Genomic DNA, 23,222 nt, shown 5'->3' with positions numbered 1-23,222 from the left:
CAGTGCACAAAGCTGGGCTGACATGGGTGATTTAGGAGGCCGGCTCCCCCCACTCCAGGAAATCCGGGGTTTGACTTTTCACAACAGCCAAGCATGTTAGTTTGCAGCAGCCTGTGGGCAAGGGGCCAGGGCAGGAGCAGCTCCTCCGGAGAGCTACTGCCTGAGAGAGATGGGGGAGGGTATAATGCATGGCTCATGCACTCCTCTTCCTTCCTTCTCCCACTCTCTCCTTCTTGCTCTCTTCTCCTCCTTCTCATCCCCCCCCCGTTTCCTCTCCCTCCCTCCCAGCATTTCATCCCTGCTTTCTCCCTCACCCTTCCTCAGCATGACTCTTCCTCTATTTCTTTCTCTCCATCTCTCATTGTTTCTCTCCCCTGGCATTTCCCCCTCCCTCGCTCCGCGGCGTCATGTGAGGGTTGCTATGGAAAAGACTCACAGCCATAAATAAGCGAGGGATATGCTAGGTCACAAGTTCCTGAAACAGACGGGGAGTTGGGCCCGCAAGCCAAGCACGCACGTGGCCGCGTGGGGAAGGGGGCTGGGGAAACACACCCAGCCCGGCTGGACACCTCTTCGCGCTGCCCCAGGACAGCGGAGAGAAGGATGGGCAGGGCACCGGTGCCCCACCCAGCCCAGGGGAACATCCTGGACAGTGCCTTAGGACCTGCAGTTCTGCACCCCCTGCCTCCTCACTGATTGCCACCCCCTCCCACTAAAACACTAACAATGCCCCTCCCCAACAACCCTCACCCCATCCCAGTGCCCCCGCCTGCTGTACAGGGATGCTGGGGGCCAGCCCTGTCGACCCGAGGGGCAATTGCTCCCTTCTCCATCCTGCTCTCTTCCTAGGACAGAGAAGAGACAAGGGCTTCCGAATAAAGATTCTGCTGTCTCAGCGTCCAGGCTGACCTGCCCTCCAGTCGCTATCCTTCAGCAGGAGCTCCAGCCACAGCCCAGCCTCGCTGCCTCCTCCGCCCCGCCCCAGGGGCATTTAGAGCCAATATCCTGGAGAGCGGGAGGGAAATCTGATAATACCCACTGTGAGCCAGCATCTGCTAGCTGGCGTCTACAGAGGCTTCCACCCAAGGAGCTCAAAGCCCTGCACATGTCAGTGAATTAAGCCCCGTGTTCCTGCAGGAAGCAGTAAAGGTGGGAAACTGAGGCACAGAGTGAGGAAATGACTTGCCTTAGGTCACTCAGTGAGCCAGGGGCAGAGCACCCAAGGGTCCAGTTATCCCATCAACCATGTGCATGCAACTCCTGCATGCAACTCCTGTTGAAGCATGATCAGAACCCAGGAGTCCTGACACACATTGAAATCCAGGCCTCTCCTTTGCCCAACAGGCCACACTCCCACCCAGTCCCCATCCTGTCTCAGACAGGTACCTGGCCATTCAATAAATACATAGGAGTGCTCCACACAATGTGTCATCTCCACCCCATATGTTCATCCTAACTTAACTATCTACCAAGGCACTTGCATGGCCCTCATCCAAGTACCTTCCCTCCCAGTACCTGGGACCCCACAAACACTAACAGGGTTATCCTCACGACCTGCCTATGAAGTAGGACAGTGCCACTATCCTGATTTTCCAGATGGGAAACTGAGGCCCACAGCAATTAACTGACTTGCCCCAGATCACACAGGGAGTCTGTAACAGAACCAGGACCTGAACCCAGGTCTCCTGAACCTCAGTCTAGTATCTTCATCACAAAGCATCCTGTTTCCTCCTGGCAAGAGAAGAACCTGGGCCAGATTTCTGTGCCCATATAGAACAGGCTCTGGGTGTGGTCCCATAGAGGAAGAGAACTGAAAGTGGACACTAGCAGGGGTAAAGGAACTCAAATTTTTTCCTTCTCTTTGCAGTAGCCAGTCCCCACTCCATTCTCAGGCTAGGAGCCTCTCTCCTCTCTCCTGGTGCGTTACTATCCTGGAGCGAGTTTGCACATGCTGTTCACATCTTCCATGACAAAAAAGGGAGCCTTAATTCACCTGGACGGCTGCAGGTGCCACAGAGGAAGCTGTAGCAGAGACAGGACACAGGAATTTTTCCCACCTTGTCTTCAGCTGAGCCAGTCTACACTACAGCTCCCACTGGTCCTGCTGAACTCTGGCTCCCAGCTATTCACTAGGCTTCCTGCTGAAAGGCTGTTCTATGCGCACGGACCCACCCCAGCCCCCAACCAACACTCGCCAAGTCCATTAGAGACGCAGCCCCAGCAATGAAATCTTAATGCCATGAGCGAGCAGTGATAATGGCACATCAATTACCATCCGGGAGGCAGTCGGCTCTCACTTGCAGCAGGGATAGCGGATGCACACAGGCTCTCTGCCTCGACAGCCATTTGCACAGCACCATCCATTACACCAGGCAGCCAGCTTCCTCTCGGAGCGGTCAGCCTGGCCTAATTAGGCCCATTAGAATGAAAGACTTGGCTGTCAGAACATAGCTCCCCCAGCTCCCCCAACTCCAGGCAGCATGAGCCCATGTCCTCCTCGGTTCCTGTGTCTTTGGTTTCTGCACCTGTCCCCCCATGGCCATGCATCCCGGGCAAGCAACTAGCCCCTGGAGAGAAAGAGCAGCTACAGACACGGGATAGTTAAGCAAAGAGCAGCCTGAGACCCCGGAGCAGCAAGGAACGTCTGCATCAGGCCCCTGGCTGCTGTCTGTTGGGTGAGGTTGGGCAAAGCCACATGGGAAGTCTCTGTCGAGCTGCCATTCCATTCCCAGAACTGGGTGCCCCCTGCAGGGACTTGGCATGGGGTCACCACAGAATGGCCCCAGTGCCCAGGCAGTGGTTTGGATGCCCTGTGTGATGGTTTGGGCTTGGTCTCCCTGTTCAGAGGCAGCTTGAGTGGCTGGGCCACATGCATGACTTGCGTGACCTAGGGTCTGGCTTAGGTGCCCCCATTCCTGACAGTGATTTGGATGCCCTGTGGGACTGTATGGACTTGCAGGTATCCCATTAAGCAGCTCCTGGGATCTAGATGGATGCCTGGTGCAACTGCTTTGCTAGAAGAGCAGCGAGGTGGCAGTAGTGCCAGGGAAGACGTGGAAACAAGATCCACAACTCTTGGCCAGATTTATCGGCATCTGTCTCCCGCTTTGTCCAGCTTCTCTTCCCTGGTCCCTCCCGAATGTGTTGGAATAACGCCTTGGGGGAGGCTGGCAATGCTAACCCGGTGCTATTGACAATCTATTCCTTCCACACTGTTTAGCATCACCCGGCAGAGGTGCCAGCTGGAGAAAGGATGACTCATTCACATTAAAATATGGGCTGCACAGGCAGAAAACTTGGCAGCTGGTGGGATATTTTTTCCCCGAGCAGAGTGGGTCAGAGGTGAGGCCTTTCGCTCACTGTGGGGCGAGCAGTGTGATGGGGCAGGGGAGAGCAGAGGCAGACAGCTCCCTTCAAGCTCACTCAGGAAAGCAGGCTGCTGCAAAACACATGAGCAACAGGGAGTGTTTCTAGGCAAGTGCGGTCTGGGCCTCACAGGGTCCCTGCCCCCAGTCATCAAACAGGCTCTGGCCCGCAGCCTCCCAGGCAGAGGGAGTGGCTCCAGTCAGCATGCCCACACCCCACAGGCTTCTTGGTACTAAATGAAGTTTGTGTCAATTGCTGCTCCCAGGTCAGGCTCTGCTGGATAAGAGCCTGTGCGTATTGCTCACTTTGGCTGCCTCCTTGTCTCTTCAGAGAGGAGGAGAAGATAGAGACGGCATGGGAGGGAGTGAAGGCTAGGATGCATTGTGCTTACTCAGCAGGTGATGCTTGCATAACTGAGATCATGGTGGCACTATCCCATGATCAGCCACCAGGCTAGAAGGGTGAGACCTGGGCTCTATTCCCAGCTCCCCCACTCACCTGGGGCAAATCAGTCCCCCCTCTCTGTGCCTCAGTTTCTCCAGCTGTAAAATGGGGAGCGTGATACAGCCCTTTCTTTGCACTGCACTGTGTTATCTGACCTCCCTTGGCAATGCACTCTGAGATCTACAGCTGAGCGGAGCTGAGCAGGAGGATGGGAGGGGCCATTTTCACCATCCCAGTTCAGGAGACCTGAGACTCGGGTGGATATTTGTGACACTGCTATAAATCGCCTGGTTCCTGAGCTCTAGCAGGAGCTAGCGGCCATTGCTCCTCAAGCCCAGGAAGTGCTGTACTAGTTTGCAGCGGCGATGGGTGGTTCTTGCCCAGAAGAACCAGGGCCAGGTTTCTCAGGCAGAGCAGGAGGGGGATCTTTGCATTTAAATAGTGCCTTTCCCCCCAGGATCTCAAAGTGCTGTGGCGTGCACTGAGCATCGCTGTTGCATCTGAGGCTCCCTCCGTGGAGAGATGAGCTCCCACAGATCCAGTGCTGTCATTCTCACCGGGGACGGGAAACAGAGCGTGTCAGCTGGGCGCAGTGGGCCAAGTTCTGCTCCACTCCTCTGTGACCCTGCTGACGCCAACGCCATCGCTCTGCTGTGCCTGAGTGCGCAGCTTGCCAGTGGCCCCACAGCCTTGCAAAGGGAGACGATGCCCTTTTAGCAGCCCCTGGGTACTGGAGAGACTGTGGTTGTGATGCAGCGGGGCGAGGAAAAGGCTCATGTGACCTGTAATCTGGGCTAAGAATGGGATTAGCCAGCTCATCCTGTATGCAAGGGGCGTGGGAGACCTCCCATGACAGCATCTCTTAGGGGCAGAAGGAAACAGACTAAGGGATGATGTAAAGGGAATGGGAGGGGACTTGATCATGGCAGCACCCAGAGAGGCGTAGACACGGATGTGGGGCAAATGCACCAGCGTGCATGTGTCCAGAACGGCCGTGACTGCAGCCTGGCAGGGAGCAGCCAAACCCCAGCAGCCTCAGACTCCAGGACCCCCTTCACTTCCTGACAGCCTGTTCCCTGTGTCATTGCCGTCCCTGCGGGCAACTCCCTCCCTGGGCAATCCTGCAGGGAGCCTTCAGACCCTACGGGATCCGATCCCCCATGGGGGACCCTGACAGCCCATAAGGATGGTACACTCTGCACATGTCCTCACTGGGGCCCTGCCCCATTCCCAGCTACACTCAGGGGACATCTCCAATCCAATTCCCAGCTCAGGAAAAGTGATCCCAATCCCACTACACCTCCTGCCCTGTTTTCTGCCAGCATCCCAGAGACCTGAGGGCACTGCAGGTATCCTCATCCCCAGCTCAGCCAGGGATAACTGGGCCATGATGCCTTGGCCACCTGCCTGCACACACCTCCTGGAGAGGCAGCCCCTTTGCAGGCTGCCGACTCAAAGAAGCTTAGAGCTCTCTCCGCATCCCGAGCCATAGCAACGGCCCCGCCGGCTGCTGTGGAGACGCAAAGCCAAGGCTGGAAACAGGCGGCCGCGCTAAAGACACTCGTCTCACTGGGCACACTGTGGACGTGGCTGGGTGGAAGAAGACAGGCCAGCTGTTCTTTGAGGGGCTTCAAAGCAAACCTGGCTCCCGCTGCCCCTAACTTCACACCCTCTTGGCAAAGCTGCCCTATCAGCTGAACCCGACCTGCCTTGGATTCAGGAAGTGCTTGGCTCCTTACCACATGGCACCCTCAGGAGTCACCCTGGGGCTGTGGAAAACGGGGCGGGGAATCATTCTTCAGGAGGGCGAGTTTCCTTGGCAGGCCCCTTCCTGCTCTGAGCAAAGAAGCAAGCTACAAAGGAGAGCTCTGTCCCCTTGATCCTGTCTTATCCTTACAAAGCATTTATACAGAGCAGGAAACACACAGGGGTAGCCAAGATCAGGTCTATGTCATCCTGGCTGGGCACTCTCCGCACAGCACGAAGCTGGAGGGGTCTCTCTGGGATATCATGGTGAACACTAAATAGAATGATAGAATCATAAGACTGAAAGGGACCTCAAGGGGTCATCTAGTCCAGTCCCCCGCACTCATGGCAGGACTAAGTATTATCTAGACCATCCCTGACAGGTGTTTGTCTAACCTGCTCTTAAAAATCCCCAATGATGGAGATTCCACAACCTCCCTAGGCAATTTATTCCAGTGCTTAACCCCCCTGACAGGAAGATTTTCCTAATGTCCAACCTAAACCTCCCTTGCTGCAATTTAAGCCCATTGCTTCTTGTCCTATCCTCAGAGGTTAAGAAAAACAATTTTTCTCCCTCCTCCTTGTAACAACCTTTTACATATTTGAAAACTGTTATCATGTCCCCCTTCAGTCATCTCTTCTCCAGACTAAACAAATCCAATTTTTAAAATCTCATAGGTCATGTTTTCTAGATCTTTAATTATTTTTGTTGCTCTTCTCTGGACTTTCTCCACATCTTTCCTGAAGTGTGGTGTCCAGAACTGGACACACTACTTTTTGCAACAGTGTTACATTGTTGACTCATATTTAGCTTGTGATCCACTAGGACCCACAGATCCCTTTCTGGAGTACTTCTTCTTAGGAAGTCATAGATAGATAGATGTACACACACACTGCCCTGCCTTCCCTGCATATGATGGCAGGATCAAACACTGCTCCCCTCTCCCTTTAGCTGGATACAACTGCCCCCGCCCTCCCCGGGCCAGACAGGGTTAGTGGAGTTCAACACCCACCACAGCAAAGCACAGTTGAGCCTTGGCTCTCTCATTGGCCAGTGGCTGTTTCTGAGCTCAGCTGATCCTGCCCAAACCCAGCGGGACGGTTTGATTTCTGCCCTGGCTGAGTGGGGTAGGAGGGTGTGGTGTTTGACACCCACCAACGGCCTAACAAGGCAGGCGTTCCCCTTAGAGACAAGTCAGAGCAAACCATGTGCAAGTTCCTTCGCCAGGAGGGAGTCATGGAGTGCCCTGCATTTCCCCAGGCCTCTCTCACTCTGATTGTCTCAGCTTGGCAGCCGTAACCAGTTCCACCTTCTCAGCTTCTACTGCTCTGGTACAAATGGGTTCTCAAGCCAGCTCCGGGCATTAGCAGCATGTGCTTCACCACGAGGCCAGAGCTGGTCTCAGTAGCTGAGGATGTGGAAGGGGCACAGGGAGGCGGGCGGCAAAGAAACTGAGCCTTCCTACCAGCTGATAATGCCCAGCTCAACACACCCAGCTTGCGAGGAGCAACAGAAACAAACCATCCTCCCAGAGCCTGGACAGCAAGCGCCTCTGGAAACCTGCGCTACATATTGGCACACCCTGGGGGGATCACAGAGGGAAGGGCTCTTCCCTTTCTGTCCCAGCAACCCAGCTGGGTAGCAGTGCCAGGCCCTGGGCATGGCTAGATGCAGCCCTTCCAACATTCCCTCTCAGTGTCCTGCCAGTGGGACTGTACCAACCCCCTGGATCGGAGCCCCCAGCAGGAACATGGAGGACTCTGAAATCCCAGCCCAGACCTGGGTCAGAAGTTTGCTAAAGGCCTTGATCATGAGTGAAAACAAAGCTCTGGAGCCGAGAGACTTTGGAGTGTCCAGTCGAGGTTGTGGCTCGAGCTCAGATCTCTCAACCAGGGGGACGTGCATTTCTCTCTGGTGCCCTAACGCGCCTGTCATGGGAGAATCGAAGAGCCATTCCGACAATGCTTGAAACCCTAAGGCAGGTGCATGAGTGGGCTGGTCCCATGGCTGCTCTATAGCTCTGTCCTTCGATCCTGACGAGAGTCACCCCATCTAGGCAGCGATCCCAGTTCCCCTTTCCCCACTGTGCAAGCGGGTAGTATCCCCACTCTTTTAGCATAGGAGGCGCTGGCATCTGCCTGTGTGTCCCGGCCCAGCTCCGGTGCCATCGGATAGGTGATGGGAGGGGCAGATGGGCCTATGAGACCTTGATCCCATTCCAAAATCTGCAACACCCACCATGTCCTTGTGTCCCCACAGTATATGGGCTGCAACCTCCCATGCCTCTCAGCCCTGCCCCAGAGGGATCCCTCTCTAGAATGAGAGGGGAGTTCAGTCTCAGTGGCCTATTAAGCTCAGGCTGTTTGCTCCCTCTGCCTGCCCATAAGGGTGGAGGCAAATTAAGGCCAATCGCAGTGGAGATTTTTGGGATCTAGATGCTTGTCCTGCTAGAAACTGAACTAAGACCCTGTAACTCACTGCCCATGAGGTCTATCAGACGGGAATGGCTTCTGGTCACTGCTGATTTGGGCTGTTTTCAAACCGGTGCCCTTGGGAGCAAAAATCTACTTTTCTTCTGAGATGTTTTCCTCTTGACCCCATATGATAGATCCTCGACCTGCCCGTTGCCTATGTCCTCCTCTACAGCCATACCCCGCTTTCCACCTAACACGACACTACTCTGCTGGCCTTGCTCTTCCTCCTCTACCTCATTCACTCTCTGCACAGAGAAGTTCTCCCCGAGTTGCAAACAAGTGCAAACCCTTGTCTCATTCCTGTTTTGGCCTGGGAATCAGCTGGTCCCAGGTCAGGCTTCTGAACTCCCTTATGATACAAGGGCCTCTGGGAGCATCCCCAGACGCCTAAAACTGTATTTCAATTTGCAACTGTAGGGAGCCAGTTGCTATGAGGGAGTCTACGGCTGGGGGAAGGGGAGCTGTGCAGCTGTGGAAGCAGCCTGCCTGCCAGCCTTGTAGCTTTCCTGTTAGTCACAAAATTGTGTCTCTGTAGGAAATGGACATTAAAGGCCTGGACCTACTGCATTTCTGTGCCCACCTGGAATGGGCTCCGGATGCAGCCCTGAGAGGAGAAAAAGAACTGGACTGGATTTCTGAGCCCATGGGGAATGGGCTCAAGAGAGCTGGGGAACTCATTTGTCAAACACAGGTCCCCAGAACATCCAAATTCCTCACCTGGCAGGGGCGGTGAGTTATATGGGTCCGTGGTGCCCGTGCTCCAGGAATATTCAGGACCCAGGGGCCCGGCTCCACCAATTTGCGGGGCCGGGTCTCTCCCCTGGCCCTGCCTGCTGTCCCCACGCACCTCCCCTGGAGCATCTCCTGACCCCGCCTGCTGCCCCCAAGCGATTTAAAAGGAGCCCCGGCCGCCACTGCCACCACCGGCAATATAGTGGGGCTATGGCGCCTTCCTGCCCACCCTCGCTCCGCACTGCTCCCGGAAGCAGCCGATGCGTCCCTGTGGCCCCGGGGGGGATGTGTATGTCCGCACACTGCCCCCACCCTGAGCACCAACTCCAGAGCTCCCATTGGCTGGGGGCGGTGCCTGCGGACAGCGGCACATAGAGACCCCCCCGACATCCCCCACCTAGGAGCTGCCTTAGGTTGCTTTTGGGAGCCGCCCGAGGTAAGAGCCGCACCCCTCACCCTCTCCCACACCCCAACTCCCTCACAGAGCCCGCCGCCCTCATCCCCTCCTGCACCCCAATCCTCTGCCCCAGCCCAGAGCCCGCACCCCTCCCGCACCCAAACTCCCTCCCAGGGCCTTAGGCAGGTGTGGGTGGGGCAGGACTTGGACCCGTTCTGGGCACCACCAAAAATTATACAAACCTGCCGCCCCTGTCACCTGGATGCTTGGTTCGGAACCTCAGAGCACAAAAACTCATTATGTGACCCAAGGTCTAACCGCAGGGCCGAAGCTGGGGTGCTAATGCCTTGTTTAGTTGCCTATGCATGAACATTTAGCCCTGAGCATTAAAACGCTAAAACCAAAACATTTTAAGCAGCCTCTCAAACCAGTAATAGGCCAGCGCAGCCCAGCAAGACCCCCTTAGCAGAGCCCAGCCAGACGGCTCTTATTAATCTGTGCCTGGCTGGCACCAGCATCCTGGCCGATACTACCAACACCAGCTCCTGCCAACCAAGTGCCAGCTTAGACTACCTTAGCTCCACACGAGCAGCACAATACCCCTGCTGCCCCACATCACCAGCAGCACCCTAGGGCCAGCACGTGCCCAGGCTGTCTGTGGGGCCTGCATTTCGGAAGCCACTTATGAAAAATACACATTTTGTCGTAGCCGGCAGTGATGCTTCTGGCAGTGGAGGGTGAGCATCCTCACTTAGCAAGGATGTCCCCTTTCCAGGTGCCTGGGAGGAGGAAGAGGCCGGACAGAAGGAAAGAAAGAGCAAAGCACCAACAGACAGGGAGGGAAGGGAGGGAGAAAGCAAAGCAAGAAGAGGATGAGGAAGGGAAGGCAGGAGGAGGTAGAGTTGATGCTATTAACAACATACCAGCTGAACTCTAGTCCCCGCCGGTTCTGCACACTCGCTTGCTGCAGGTTGGGTTAGTCCTGGGCACAGGCACCAGAGTGGAACAGCATCTGCCTGGAATGTGCCCTCCCACCCCTCATGCCTGCCGAGCCATGGCAGGGGTCAAGTACGAGCTCAATGAGATTGCACGGCAGCCCTCTTGACTCACCCAGCTGGGGCTATGGAAGCCTCTTCCAGGAATCTCGCATGGTTTCCCAGCCCGAAAAACAAGCCGAGAACGATAACAACAACAAGCCCCAGGAGCCCAGAGAACTGCTCCCCTGCCCTCTCTTGCTGCAAAACGCCTCTCCTTCCCCTCCTTCTGCCTCTTGCTTGGGAGTATCCCAGCGAGTCCTCAGCCGGCTGCCCTTGCTGGGTTCAGCTGCTGTGCTGTTGGCGTGTATCTGACAGCATGACAGTCCTGTGTGTGTGTGTGTGTGTATGTATGTGTGTATCTCCCAGCCCCAGAGGCAGTGCCTGCAAAGGATCGAGTGGTGATAGCAATGTGGATTTACAGAGCCAGTCAGAGCGTGTGTGTGTGCAGCTCCCCACCTCTGCTGCTGGCTCAGTCCATTTCTGAACAAGAGGAGAATTAACCAGCATCATGACGAAGCAGTATTTGTGAGAGGTGGCGGCTCTCCATCTTGCTCTCTCTCCCTCCCTCTGTTAATTTTTGTTGTTGCAAAATAAAATGAAATAAACGCTCTGTGTCGGTGCCAAAAATAGCAAGGCAGAATGGAAGGGAGAGGAGTGGGTTGGGGAGCAATGGGTAGAATTCCCCCCCAGAAAATTCAGGCAATGCAATGTAAAGGAAACAGGCTGACAAACGGGATGTCATCCTGCAGAAATGGCTTTGCTCCAGCTGGCTATAGCTCATGGATAGTATACGTCTAGACCCACCTTTCCTCCCACATCACCCCACCTTGCCAACTGTTGGAGTGCAGCTGCCTCTGGGGCGGAACGTGGCAGCTGTCTAGGACTCAACACTATAACGCTTTAGGTTGATAATCGTATCTGTATGGACACTAGAGACCGGCTTCGGACTTGGATCAGATCTCCCACAAAGTTCCAGGGGGGTTGGAGCAGGGAGGGTGAGTCACAGCCCGCTCTAAGGAAGCAGAATGCAGACCCCATGGTGGAATTTGGCAAGGACACTGTGGCTGACACCCCATGTCATGGAAAAGATGCTGCAGGATCTGTAATGCCCATAAATGACCTGGGGTTTGGTGTCGCACCTGATCCAAGAGGGACTGCCTCCAGCACCCCTTTGCACAAGGCTGGGGAACCCATTCACTGATGACCCTGAAGGAAGAGCATCCTCTGCTGAATCATCAGCACCAACTTTGGCAGCAGCTTAGATTTCCCTGGGAGGTCTCCCATCCATGTCCCATCCAAATCCACTGCGCTTAGCTCAGTGATCTGGGTTCATCTCTGGCTTGAGATGCCAGAATGCATTTCCCACGGATGCAGGACAGGGGCCTGCTATTTCAGATCACATGCAAAGGGGCGGGGACCCTACAGGTAGGCCCTGATGGGGTGGAAACATTAATGGCCTCATTTTCAGAGGCGCCTACAGCTCCAATCCATTGCAGGTGGCGTTTGCGGGTGCTCGCCGACTATGAAAACCAGGCCCTAAGCTCTCCAGAATACCCCTCGTGGCTCCAGAGAGCCAGGAAACAGGGGCTGCTACACCTAGCAAGGGGACCTGTCCTCCGGCCTTCCTGAGCCTGTGACTTCCCAACCTGGCATTCTTGGCAGTGCCATGTTCCCAAATAAATCCAAGGGCTCCCCCTTCAGGAGTTCCTTTGCAACAACTGCTTAATCATCATCGGTTGCAAGTGCACTGGACAACACAGCTGGGGGAGAGCAAAGAGCAGTAGCCTCTCTCCCCACACAGCTAGAACAGCACAGAACTGGGGGACGGGGGGCAGGGAGGGAAGTGGCTCAGAGACTAAATAGTCACTGACAGTTCTGCAACTGCGGGTGCGGGGGCAGGTGTTCCTGATCCGACTCTAAGAGAACCAGCTGTCAGGGAGCAGGCCACCTCCAGAGAGCTCCGTGTGAAATGGAGACTATCGGAGATGGATGAGGGAGGGTTCAGGCCTCTCTCTGTCTCTAGCAATATCCCAGCCATCCACATACACTCGGGACATGCAGGGAAGTAGGTATAGCAAGAGGAGGCCAATAATGACAAGAACACCAGCGGCATTTCTCTGGCACCTTTTACCAAGAGCCCTCTGCAAAGGGGAGAAATTAGCAGCCATGTTGAGACACAGCTTTGCCCAGTTCTACGGTATGGGCATAGTACCTAGCCACTGGACCCCATGCTCACCCAGAGACAGGGATAACACTGCTGTCCTGACTCACACCCTGCTGCTCTAACCACACACCCCACCCCCAGCCACAGCCAGGAGTAGAAGCCAGGCGCCCCATAAATGATCAATAGTCGTCCATCGCATGGCCAATGTACTCATGCGAACCCCGTTTCTCATGCATTAAGAATGCTGCGAAGTCCACTAATGTCTAACGCCTCAGAATATGATGGTCAATAAGAGGAACTAATGAAATCAGCCCAGAAATCAGAGGCGGGAAACTTCAACCCAGCCCCTCCTGTTCCATCGATTAACAAACCAGACTCCCTGCAGGGGCTCTTAATCCATCGGGCCAGGATCGAGGCATGCACGGCCCGGTTTCAGAGCTGCCCTCCCCAGGGGTGTGGTTCTAGGGTTCCTTACCATTCCTGGTGATGGGCAGTGCGACCTCACATGCAGTCCCCTCTGTGGGGGCAGGGTGCTGAACGCTCAGACTCTTGTTCCCTCAGAGAGCCCTGGGGGTTGCCAAGGAGGAGCCACAGGGCCTCAGAGGACTAAGCAATGAAACCAACGCAGCCTCGTCTACCAGCAGAAATCTTCCGGGTGATGTATCTGTTCAGACAGCCTCATCTCCAAACCGTCACCTGGGCTGGGCTGTCAGAGCTTCGTGGGGCCCCCGAGGAACAGGTGTGGGTGCTCTGCAGTCATTGAAACAGGGATGGAAGTCACCCAAGCCCTTCTGGGGAGAGATGGATTCTTAGCAGTGGATTCTCAGCCCAGGTCTGGGGCTGGGAGGTGTTATTAAATAGATATGTACAGGAGAGGGACATGCAGACACACTGTCGCCTGCCCTGACAGACATTGTCACTCGGACCCATGCACACACAGTCCCAGCACCACACTTAGTCCATCAGTGACACACCCTGTAATTTTCACTCCATGCATCTGAAGAAGTGGGTCATAGCCCACCAAAGCTTATGCTCTAATACATTTGTTAGTCTTTAAGGTGCCACAAGACTCCTCGTTGTTTTCACCCTCCCCTGTGACCTGCCTGCTTTGTAACTGGATTAACCAATACTGCATGTGTTCCCTACTGCCCCTGACGATGCGGGACCCCCCACAGCCCAGCACGGTGGAGCCCTCTGTACCCCTATGCTTGGGACCTCTGCCACCCAACTCTGGCCTCCCCCAAGCAAGCAGGAGCAGCCAGCCAGAAACCCACCCACAACGGACGTGGGTGTTGGGTGGGGAGGGGGGAATGGCAACAGGAGAGGCAGAGGAGAGGGACACAGCAAATTGGACCTACCTTCAAGGGAGCCTGTCCCTAGCTGCAGGCAGGTTTGCCCTTCCATGGGGAGCCATCGCTGCTCTGAGCATCTCCTCCCCGCCACTGCACGTTGCTACGGCGACCGCCCCTCTCAGCAACCCAGGGCTCGAGTGAGCAGCAGCAGCAGAGCTGGCGAGGAGGGATAATCTGCAGCAGCGGCAGCTCCTTATTCCTCCCTCAGGCTCCCCGGTTGCTTGGCATGTGAGTGGCCATGGAAGGGCCAGGGAGAGAATTCAGTGAGGGCCCCAGGGCTCTTTGGAAGGGGGCAAGTTATTCCCTGTCCCTCGGAGTGGCTGGGAAATGAGACCTTTCCCCCTCCACGCTCCCTGCCCCACAGCCCCTTGCACCAGTCAGAGCTGCAAATCTAGGCTAGGGACTCCCTGGATTGGCCTGAAAGAAGCCTCCCCAGCAGCACCTTCCCCACCACACCCTGTAATCAGGATGAACCCAACTCTGCACCGGGCCACGCGGTGTTGCCATGGGGAGGATTGTGATACAGGGCCTAATTTGTACAGAAGAGTCCTGTGTACACCCAGAGACAGAAAGACACAGGGAGGCCCAGGTACACCCATTCTCTCTCTCTCTCTCTCACCCATCCACTCACACAATTTCTCCATTGTGGGGTGTCTGTCTATTTGTCACACTGCCTACACCCACCCTGCTGTGCAGATATGACACACACAGAGGATGATTTGCAGGAGTTTTTCTCCCAATTATTCACTGTGGCACAGGCCTGGGGTGTGTCTCTCTCACACCATCTACACAGGAGTGATCCCTAGGCACACACGCATGAGTACACACCATGGCTTCAGTAGCAGTTTGTCTGCCTGGTCAGTATTTCATTTCCCTCTCTTTTCCCCCTTCCCCCAGTCGCGGCAAGAGCCTGTGTGAGGGCCGGAGGGGACACAGCAGAACGAATGCTGGGTGAGTGTGGAACAAGCTTTCGAGACTGTCCCTGACAAACTTAGCATGCCTTGCCAGCCCCACGCGACCCTCCGTGTGGTGGCGTTCAGTGATCGCTCAGGGCTTGCTGGAGCTCTGCTATCGTCCGTGTCCAGGGTTCCCAGTGCCCCCACCCAGACTTTCTCTGTGGGAAGCTCAGCCCTTAAAGGCACGGTCCCCAGTACCACAAGCACATGACCTGTGCTGGTTTCATCCCCGGGTCCCCACCTGACTCCCCTTGCCTAGCCCCGTGCTGGTCTCACTCCCTGTGCCCACGAGCGGCTCCCTCTCCCAGCCCTGTGCTGGTTTCACTGCCCCCTGCCCTGAATTTTGTTTTAATTGTCAATGCAAACATCTGTTTGGGTTTCCTGCCGTGTGTTTGCTGCCTGGTCATTGTACCATTAGGTTAGTGCCTGGGAAACAAAAAGCAACAGTGAATGGAAACCCTAGGACCCCTCTGTGTCCACTGTACAAACACCACACCTGGAATTCCCTGTCCCTGCCAAAGGTCCTGAGCTGGACAGACTGACACAGATGCTCTGGGAAGTTCCTGATCTGAGCACGAAGGAAAAAATCCCAGACACCTTCCCCTGACAACCAGCCAAACACATGACGGAATTAATTGCCTTTTCAACTCCAAGCCACGGAGATTGCAAAACGCTGGAGCCCCCTGATGCCTGAGATGGGTGGGCTGCTGTAGGGTGAGGTACTCCAGGTGCCTATAGGGGTGTGAATATGTGGCAGGCAATTGCCATGCAGTGTACAGGGGCAATTCACAGGGATGAATGGACACATCAGAACCCCACAGAGGCCCCCAGAGAAGCCTGGGGTTTCTTGTCTGTATGATAGTTTCTGTCCAGCTCCCAGAACACATCTGATCTGTGGTTCTTTGCATTCATCTTTGATAATTTTAAAGGTCTCTCCAAATCGGGTGCAGTCCTAGGGCTCTCCGTGAGTGGGGGGGCCAGTGGCAGAGTTGGGAATGGAACCCAGGAGTCCTGCCAGCATCACTGGACTCTCAGGCCTGATTCCCCATTGCCCTGCACCTGGTGCAGCTGTTTACACCTGTGCAAAGTGAGCGTGAAACGCCACTTTTAGATTTAGTAACATGTCGCACTCACAGGGTGCTCGTTCTGCACAGGAATAAGGTGCCTTTCAGCTCCTGGCATCAGGTTACCAATATGCATTAAAGAGCATTACAGCAGCACTTACGTGCTCCACCAGATCTCCGGGGTATGTGGGGCCTCGGTTAGGCAGCGCGGTGCCCCTGGGACTCCGTCATGGACCAGCACCCACCTTCTTTTCTCTAGGATCTTCTCCCTGCCCAGGGAACCCTGGCAAATGGCTCGGCTTACCCTGGCTGCCCTGCCCACTGGGATCTGCCAGCAAACTCATGCAGTGGGAATCTTTCCTGGGCCAGGGCGGAAGCAAGCTCCTACCTCCCTCTTCTCAGTCACAAACCTGTTTGGTTTGGATAGAGCCAGGTGCTGCTGAGCCAGCCTAAACATTAACGTAGTTATTAATGCGCAGGGAAGGCACTGAGAGAGGGCAAAGCTGGGAGAAAGCAGCAGAGGAATAGCGCACTGGTATAGTTACCCCAATGCAAGGGTCCCTAGGGCAGACAGGCTCTCGGGTACGCCAGGCAGAGAAGGACTCAGGAGCCCAGAGTGATAACGGGATCCCAGCATACCACAGTCCAGGTGAAGCAGTGTTAATTGCACCAAATAATCGCAGTGACAATTGGCCATGGGCCAAGGTACCACCATGAAGACCCACATTCCAAGCTCCAGAAGTTTAGCGGTGCTTGGAGCTGGCTTTTCCTATCCCCCACATTCATGGTCAGAGGCAAAGGGCTGGACAGGATAAACCCAGTTCCCAGAGAGTCAGGAGGACCCAGCCTGAGCCTCTTCCTTTCCCCTCCCCTTGTCCTTCTCTCAAATCAAATCACTTGCAGAACATCATCATTCTTCTCTCAGGGGCAGGGCGCACAGCCCTGTCTGGAACCAGTCCCAGCTGGCATTTCATTGGGAGCAGAGTGGGGTTGCCGCTTGGATCCTTCTGGAAGGCAGTGTCTGTTGTGTCCAAACCTATTGCTGTTCCTGCTCCACCTTTAGCATTAGCTCCCCACCTCCGGTGCTGCTGATGCCTCGGACGCTGAGTCTATGGTAGATAGCGACAGAAGCAGAAGGGACTGTACCACGTACAGCCCTTTACACCAATGCAAACCAAATACAAAACATGCTGCTCGGGTGGTACTTTCCACTCCCTCCTCATGCACTTTTCACGGGTGGAAATGACTGCACAAGGCGCAGTGCAGTGGGGAATTGGGCCCCTGGAATCCAGCTTCCCTGGGACTAACTAAAGCAAACTGCCCCGATCTAATTGAACACCTCCTCTCCGCCCCACCAAATTCAGTTGCCGACCAGACCAAAGTGCCCTGAAACTGGGACTCTCCAGGGTTCCTGGGACCAGTGCCTAGAGCTAGATTTCTCCTTGCTGGAATTGCCTTTCCTCTGACCCTGCAATTGCTTGGAGCAAGTGGGGCAAAACAAGAGGCAGGTTATGCTTTGCAAACTCATCAGTCAGCCTTGGTTTTTGTGAACCCTGAAGTGGGGCAGGTTCAGATCTGGGGTCGATTTGTTCCATCCCCCTCTCTGCCCCCAATGCTCAGGGTGGGTGGCCTCAGGGGAGACGCTCCCGGGGTTCGGGCTCATCTCTAATTTGCCTCGCTGGCATCTGCTCTTTCATTCCGACCATGCCGGCCTCCCCGACTCGCATTCCCAGACTCCCTGCCCCACTAACTTTATTAATTGCATGAGAGGTGCCATTATTACTTCCCCTTCCAGCGAGTTAATCTCACCAGCATTGAGACCCTTCCATCCCCAGCTGGGTCCCAATGCACCTCCCACTCCATACACCCCTCCCTGCACACATACACACACACACAGAGACACAGACACACACACAAGACCTTTCAAGCTACCAGCCAGAGTCGGCGAGGAACTAAGCGGCCCGATGAGAAAAGCCTTGGGAAAGACATTTTGCTTTTAACTTGGGGGCCATCATGCTTTGCAGGATGCTGCCGGGGTGGGATATCCTTGACTGCACTTTTTGCACAGAAAGACATTCCAGTCCCCTCCCCTCCAGCCCCCGCCCCTCCCCTCTCCAAGTCTCACCTCAAAAAACAAGAAAGAAACAGTGTGAGTTTTTTCTTCCCCAGCCATAATTAAAAAGGACTCACCCTTCAGACTCCATTCTATACGGGGAGGTCAAGAAGAATGAGAAGGGAGGGGGGGAATAAAATAAAAGGGGGGAAGGGGATAGAAAGAAGGAAAAAAAATTAAAGCAGAGATTACACAAAGGGAACTCCCCCACCTTTGAAGCTCTGGCTAAATAGGGGTGTGTGTGGGGGTGGGAGGGAATGGGGAGGCAAAACCAGCCCTTTTAAAGCCTTCTGAGTTTAAAGAATGTCTCGAATTCCTGTGGAAACAAGAACCAAACTCTATGAGGCCGAAGGGAGAAAAAAAAAACAGCCCCTAAAACAGCCCCTGTGCTAATTCTCTGACTGTCACACCTGGGAGCGGGCTCCTGGCCTTATTGTTAGCCAGTAATTACTGGGTGTTGCATTTCCCTCCTGCTTTAAAGCTTCATTTAACTCAAACTGTTATAATTTTCCCTTTTTCCACCCGCTCTCCCTCCCCCTCACCCTACCTCAGCGGCATCCCTGCCGCATTATATTTGTGTAGCTTTGTAAATGGCTCTTTTTAGACCCAGTTAAAGGATTAAGATTCTTCATCCCCGTCCGCCCCGTCATTGTGAGAAGGAAAAGCAATTACAGGGAGAGGTCAGACGGCGCGGGTCGGGTGGTGGTGGAAGAGGCGATGTGGCTGCAGCAGTGGATTTGGGGTGTCCATGGAGCTCACTGCAAGCCACCTCAGGGACCAGGCCCCTTAAGAGTTGGATGGCTGTCATTGACTTCAAAGGGAATCCTGGGGGCTTAGCAGCATTGAAAGCAGTCCTGAAATCATAGAAATTTAGGGCAGGAAGGGACTCCAAGAGGTCACCCAGTCTATCTACTCATGCTGAGGAAGGACCAAGTAAACCTAGACCATTCCTGACAGGTGTTTGTCCAACCTGTTCTTGAAACCTCCAGTGACGGGGATTCCACCACCTCCCTGGGCAGCCTGTTCCTGAGCTTAACTCCCCTTATGGTTAGAAAGTTGTTCCTATTCCTAATATCTAACCTAAATTTCCCTGGCTGCAGATTAAGCTGATAACTTCTTGTCCTACTTTCAGTAGACATGGAGAACAATTGGCCCTGGCTGGCAGTAGCAAGCATGTTATGTTAGGAGAATCAGATGTCTCTGAGCTCAGTTATGCTGGAGTAACTGCATTAAGTCAGAGGAGCTGCTCTGGATTCATGTTGGTGTCCCTAAGAACAGATCCTGGCCCGAAGCCCTATACCTTTCTTCATGGCCATGTCACTGCACCAACTCAGCCTGTCAGGTGGACTCTGCTCTGCTGTATGCAGTATTGCCAACTCCAAGCATTCAGAAACCATGAGTCAGGGCCCACAAATTAATTAGATTGGTTTAGAAATCATGAGATTTAAAATATCAGTATTTGATAGGATCTGTTTACTGGCCTTCTGGCACCAGAGCCAGCAGGGATCTCCTTTTTCATTTTTTCTCCCCAACCGGGAGTGCTAGAGACATGCTATTTTTGAAAATGAAAGCTGAGGTTCTCATGTAATCACATGACTCCTGGAACCGGGGCTTTAAGATAAGCTCCAGAGCTGGCATATTAACAGAACAATAGGAAAGCCACCATGAAATGCCAGGATATAATGCCCTTGGCGGGGAGTGCTGGGGACATAGGCTGAATACAAGCTTAACAGCGTGAAATTTATTGGCCTGTGATATACAGGAGGTCAGACTTGATCTAATAATCCCTTCTGGCCCTAAACTCTATGACTTTATGAAGTCAGAAACCAGAAGAAGCCAGAACCCCGGAAGGTAATTTTGTTACTCACAAAAGGGCGAGATCGCCAGGTGGTAAAACCAACAGAAGCCTTTGTGCTACAGCCACCACCATTGCAAGGGCTGCCGTGGTGGTGACATATGGCCTCCCTTCCCTGGCATATCCAGTGCCGGTTGGTGGGAACTGCCATTTCACCAGACTTCCCAACAGCAGACCTGGTCTTGGTAATCTAGAGCTGTGCTCAGACCACCCAGTTCCCATCTGAAAGCAGAAAACTTCCAAGTTTGCTAGAAGTGGTCTCTGCTTGTGCTGCTTTCTTTGGTTAATTTAACAGGAAATTGGCATTTAAAATAGAGCGTGTTCATTATAATCATTATTATTGCTGTAGTCCCTAGGAACTCCAATCAAGGATCAGGGCCCCATTGTGGTCGGCGCTGTACAGACACAGAGCAAAAAGACAGTCTGCAAAGTGCCCAATCCACCCCTTTGAATACATTCTCTCTTCTTTGCTGTTAGAATCTCAGAGGGGACCCTGCAATTTGGCTTCTGGAAATAGGTTTGCTTCCAACAACCCCAGCGGGGTTTGCATTCCGCCCTCCCTGAGTCACAGCAGGGAAGAGAGCAGCGTGCACCTGGCAATCCTGGGCAGCAAGGTGGGGGAAAGAGGACGGTATCTCTGCAGGGGAAGCTGGAGACAGGAGCACTGCATCAGCCCCCAGAGCATGGTGTTGAAGCCTCTTTCCCAAGAACAAATTAACCCCCTGTCTGATTGAATGATGCCCCCTCCCTGTGAGTCTCATTTCAAATTGCCGGTCTCCCGTGCCCCTGACCATGCATAGACACACATGGCATGCAAATCCCCTCTAATGGCATCCACCCCTTGGGATTAAGGCCTGGCGGCGTCACCCTGATGGCGCACACTGGGCCCTTCATGCTTCGATGGGGGGTAGGGAGGAACGGATGGACAGGAGGCAGAGCAAAGCTCCCTTTTGTGTGTGCACGGAAGCCACCTTGCTTTGCTCCTAATTTGCTGCTGATTGATTGGAGTCTAATGTTTCCCTTTCAGGTGCTGTCTCCACAGACACGGCCCCTCTCGCCTCATTCCCAGGGGCTGGAGCCAGTTTCCAGCCAAGGAACAAGAAGAGGTATTATCACCTTTGGGCGGGCTGGCTGGTCCTCTTCTGGCCCCAGCTCCCCTCCTCTCTGCTCCTTCCCCAAGGCCCCCACTTTCAATCAGCCCCTGCGGCCCTTTGATCTCACAGAAATCCCTCTGTGTCTAAAGAGTAGCCAGGTATTCAGCCTGACCCAGCTACAGTTAGTGCCAGGAAGGGGCTTTTCCCATTTCCTTGCCTTAAAGAGACACCATCGCAGAGAACCTTGTTAAAGGTCTGGTTCAAACATGATGAGCCAGCTCTCTACCCCTCAAAAAAAAAAAAAAAATCAAAAAAAAAATCACAGGATTGGCTTATAAATCATGAGATTAATTTTTTAAAATAATTGTTTGTTTTTTAATTTGCTTGGGTTTTTTGGGCCTTTTTGTGCTTTTATCCAAAGCTACAAAAGTTAGATATTTACTTAAAACCCCCAACATGGTGTGATCACATGAGTCTGAGAGCTGGGGCTTTACTGTCCGTGCACAGCAAAGCACAAGTTTCACTTACAGCAGAGGCTGAAGTCTCTTCGACTTCAATGGGACTTTAGCACATGCTTAACTAGAGGCATGAGCTACAAGTGCTTTGCTGAATTGGGGCCTGATCCAGAGCCCGTTGAAACCATTTGGAGGCCTTTCCAGGGACTTCAGTGATCAGCCCGTCACTCACGCTAGGTCCATCAGGGGAAACCTGATAAAAATAACCAAGGATGCGGCAGTAGAAAAATCTCCATGGTTCTTTCTGACAAGCGCGGCTTGCTAGAGCTTAATGCTCTTCTGCAAGGCTGGGACTAGCTTCTGATGACAGCTAAATTGGGGGGCTTTATTCACTTCAATGGAAGCTGCAGGTACTCAGCACCTCTGGAAACCAGGCAAAGGTGGCTCAAGATTATGCATTTTAAGGCCCTTTAAGGGACTGCTGTGATCATCCAGTCTGGTCCCTGCATCAAGATGAGCCAGAAAATTCCACTCAGTCAAACTCAGTCAGTGCAGAGAAGCTAGTGCATCTCAGAAAGAGCCTTTTACAGCCTGACTCTGTGCTCACTTAGACGAGCGTAAGACAGAAGCAACCCCCTGAAGTCAGTGGAGTTGCTCCAGTGTAAGAAACAGCAGAACCACAGCCCTGGTCTTGATGTAAGGATTCAATGCTATGGAAGATTTCCCCCACCCCTTGGCACTTCAAATCAATGACCTCTCCTGTAAATGCTCACCCAAGGTCATGGAGCAAGACACGGACAGAGCCAGGAATAGAAGTCAGGCCTCTCGCCAGTTCGAATCACAAAACCACTGTTCCTCTCTGGTAATAGAAGACCTCACCATGGCACTTTGCTCAGAACCATGCTGAGAAATGGGGTGAGAGTGACAGGGGGAAGGGGTGTTGGAAAACTGATAGGATTTGTTGATTAACTAATAGAGTTAATCAGGTTCTAGCTTCTCAAGAGGCAGTGTGGACTAGTGGCTATAGCACCAGATGTGGGAATAGAGAGATCTTGGCTTCTATTGCCAGCTCTGCCGCTGACCTGCAGGGCGACCTTGGGCAAGACTCTTCACTTTTCTGTACCTCAGTTTCCCCCTCTCTTATTCCCCCCCCCCATATGATTTGGCTATTTGGGCTGGTAAAATTTTCAAAAGCACCTAAGTGACTTAACAGTGTCAATGGCTATTAGTCAAGATGGTCAGGGATGCAACCCCATACTTGGGGTGTCCCTAGCCTCTGATTGCCAGAAGCTGAGCGTGGACAACAGGGGACAGATCACTCGATAATTACCTGTTCTGTTCATTCCCTCTCAGGCACTTGCCATTGGCTACTGTCAGAAGATAGGATACTGGGCGAGATGGACCTTTGGTTTGACCCAGTTCAGCCGTTGTTCTGTTCAGTCCCATTAACTTTCAAACAACACAGGCTCCTAAAGGCCTAAGTTACTTTTGAAAATGGGACGGAGGCTCCCAAGTCACTCAGGCACTTTTGAAAATTGTACCCTCAGCTCTTTGGCACAAGGATTGTCTCCTACTATCCCCCTGTGCAGCCTCTAGAACAACAGACTCTGGGGGTGGCACTGGAATACCACAATTCTAAGGCATTAAACAAATTCAAACATCTGTGCCTGTGTTAGGGTCTGTCTACACAGCAAAAGCGATGCAGGGGCCAGCCTATTGAGCCAGCTTGAATCCAGCTAGCGTGGGTACCAGTAGCAGCGAAGACAGCACAGTGCGGGCTTCAGCTCTGATAGTACGAGGCGAGCCTGGCGCAGATGTTGGGTACATACGCAACTTGCCAGCCCGCTCTGCTGACTTCATAGCGTTACCAATACTAGCTAGATTAAAGCTAGCTTGAATACGCTAGCCCGTGCACAGCTTGCGTTGTGTAGACAGCCCTTTAGAAATAGAGCCAAAGATTACTCTGCCTGAA

At 53.7% G+C, this 23,222-nt stretch overlaps 1 protein-coding gene across 7 annotated transcripts in view; it reads right to left on the bottom strand.

Moving 5' to 3' along the window:
- Nucleotides 1-10,650, bottom strand: part of DMTN (dematin actin binding protein) — a 34,885-nt gene extending 24,235 nt beyond the window's left edge. For 3 of the 7 annotated variants that reach the window (XM_077805580.1, XM_077805578.1, XM_077805585.1), the window contains exon 1: nt 10,084-10,650. The gene's annotated coding sequence lies outside the window, so the exon portion shown is untranslated. The remainder of the gene's footprint in view (nt 1-10,083) is intronic. The other 4 variants (XM_077805581.1, XM_077805579.1, XM_077805586.1 and 1 more) reach the window with 2 other exon arrangements.
- Between the last annotated feature and the right edge of the window lie 12,572 nt (nt 10,651-23,222).

The sequence above is a fragment of the Eretmochelys imbricata genome, chromosome 26 (genome assembly GCF_965152235.1).
Source record: "Eretmochelys imbricata isolate rEreImb1 chromosome 26, rEreImb1.hap1, whole genome shotgun sequence".
Classification (NCBI taxonomy): Eukaryota; Metazoa; Chordata; order Testudines; family Cheloniidae; genus Eretmochelys; species Eretmochelys imbricata.
This window is presented reverse-complemented; position numbering and strand designations above follow the sequence as displayed.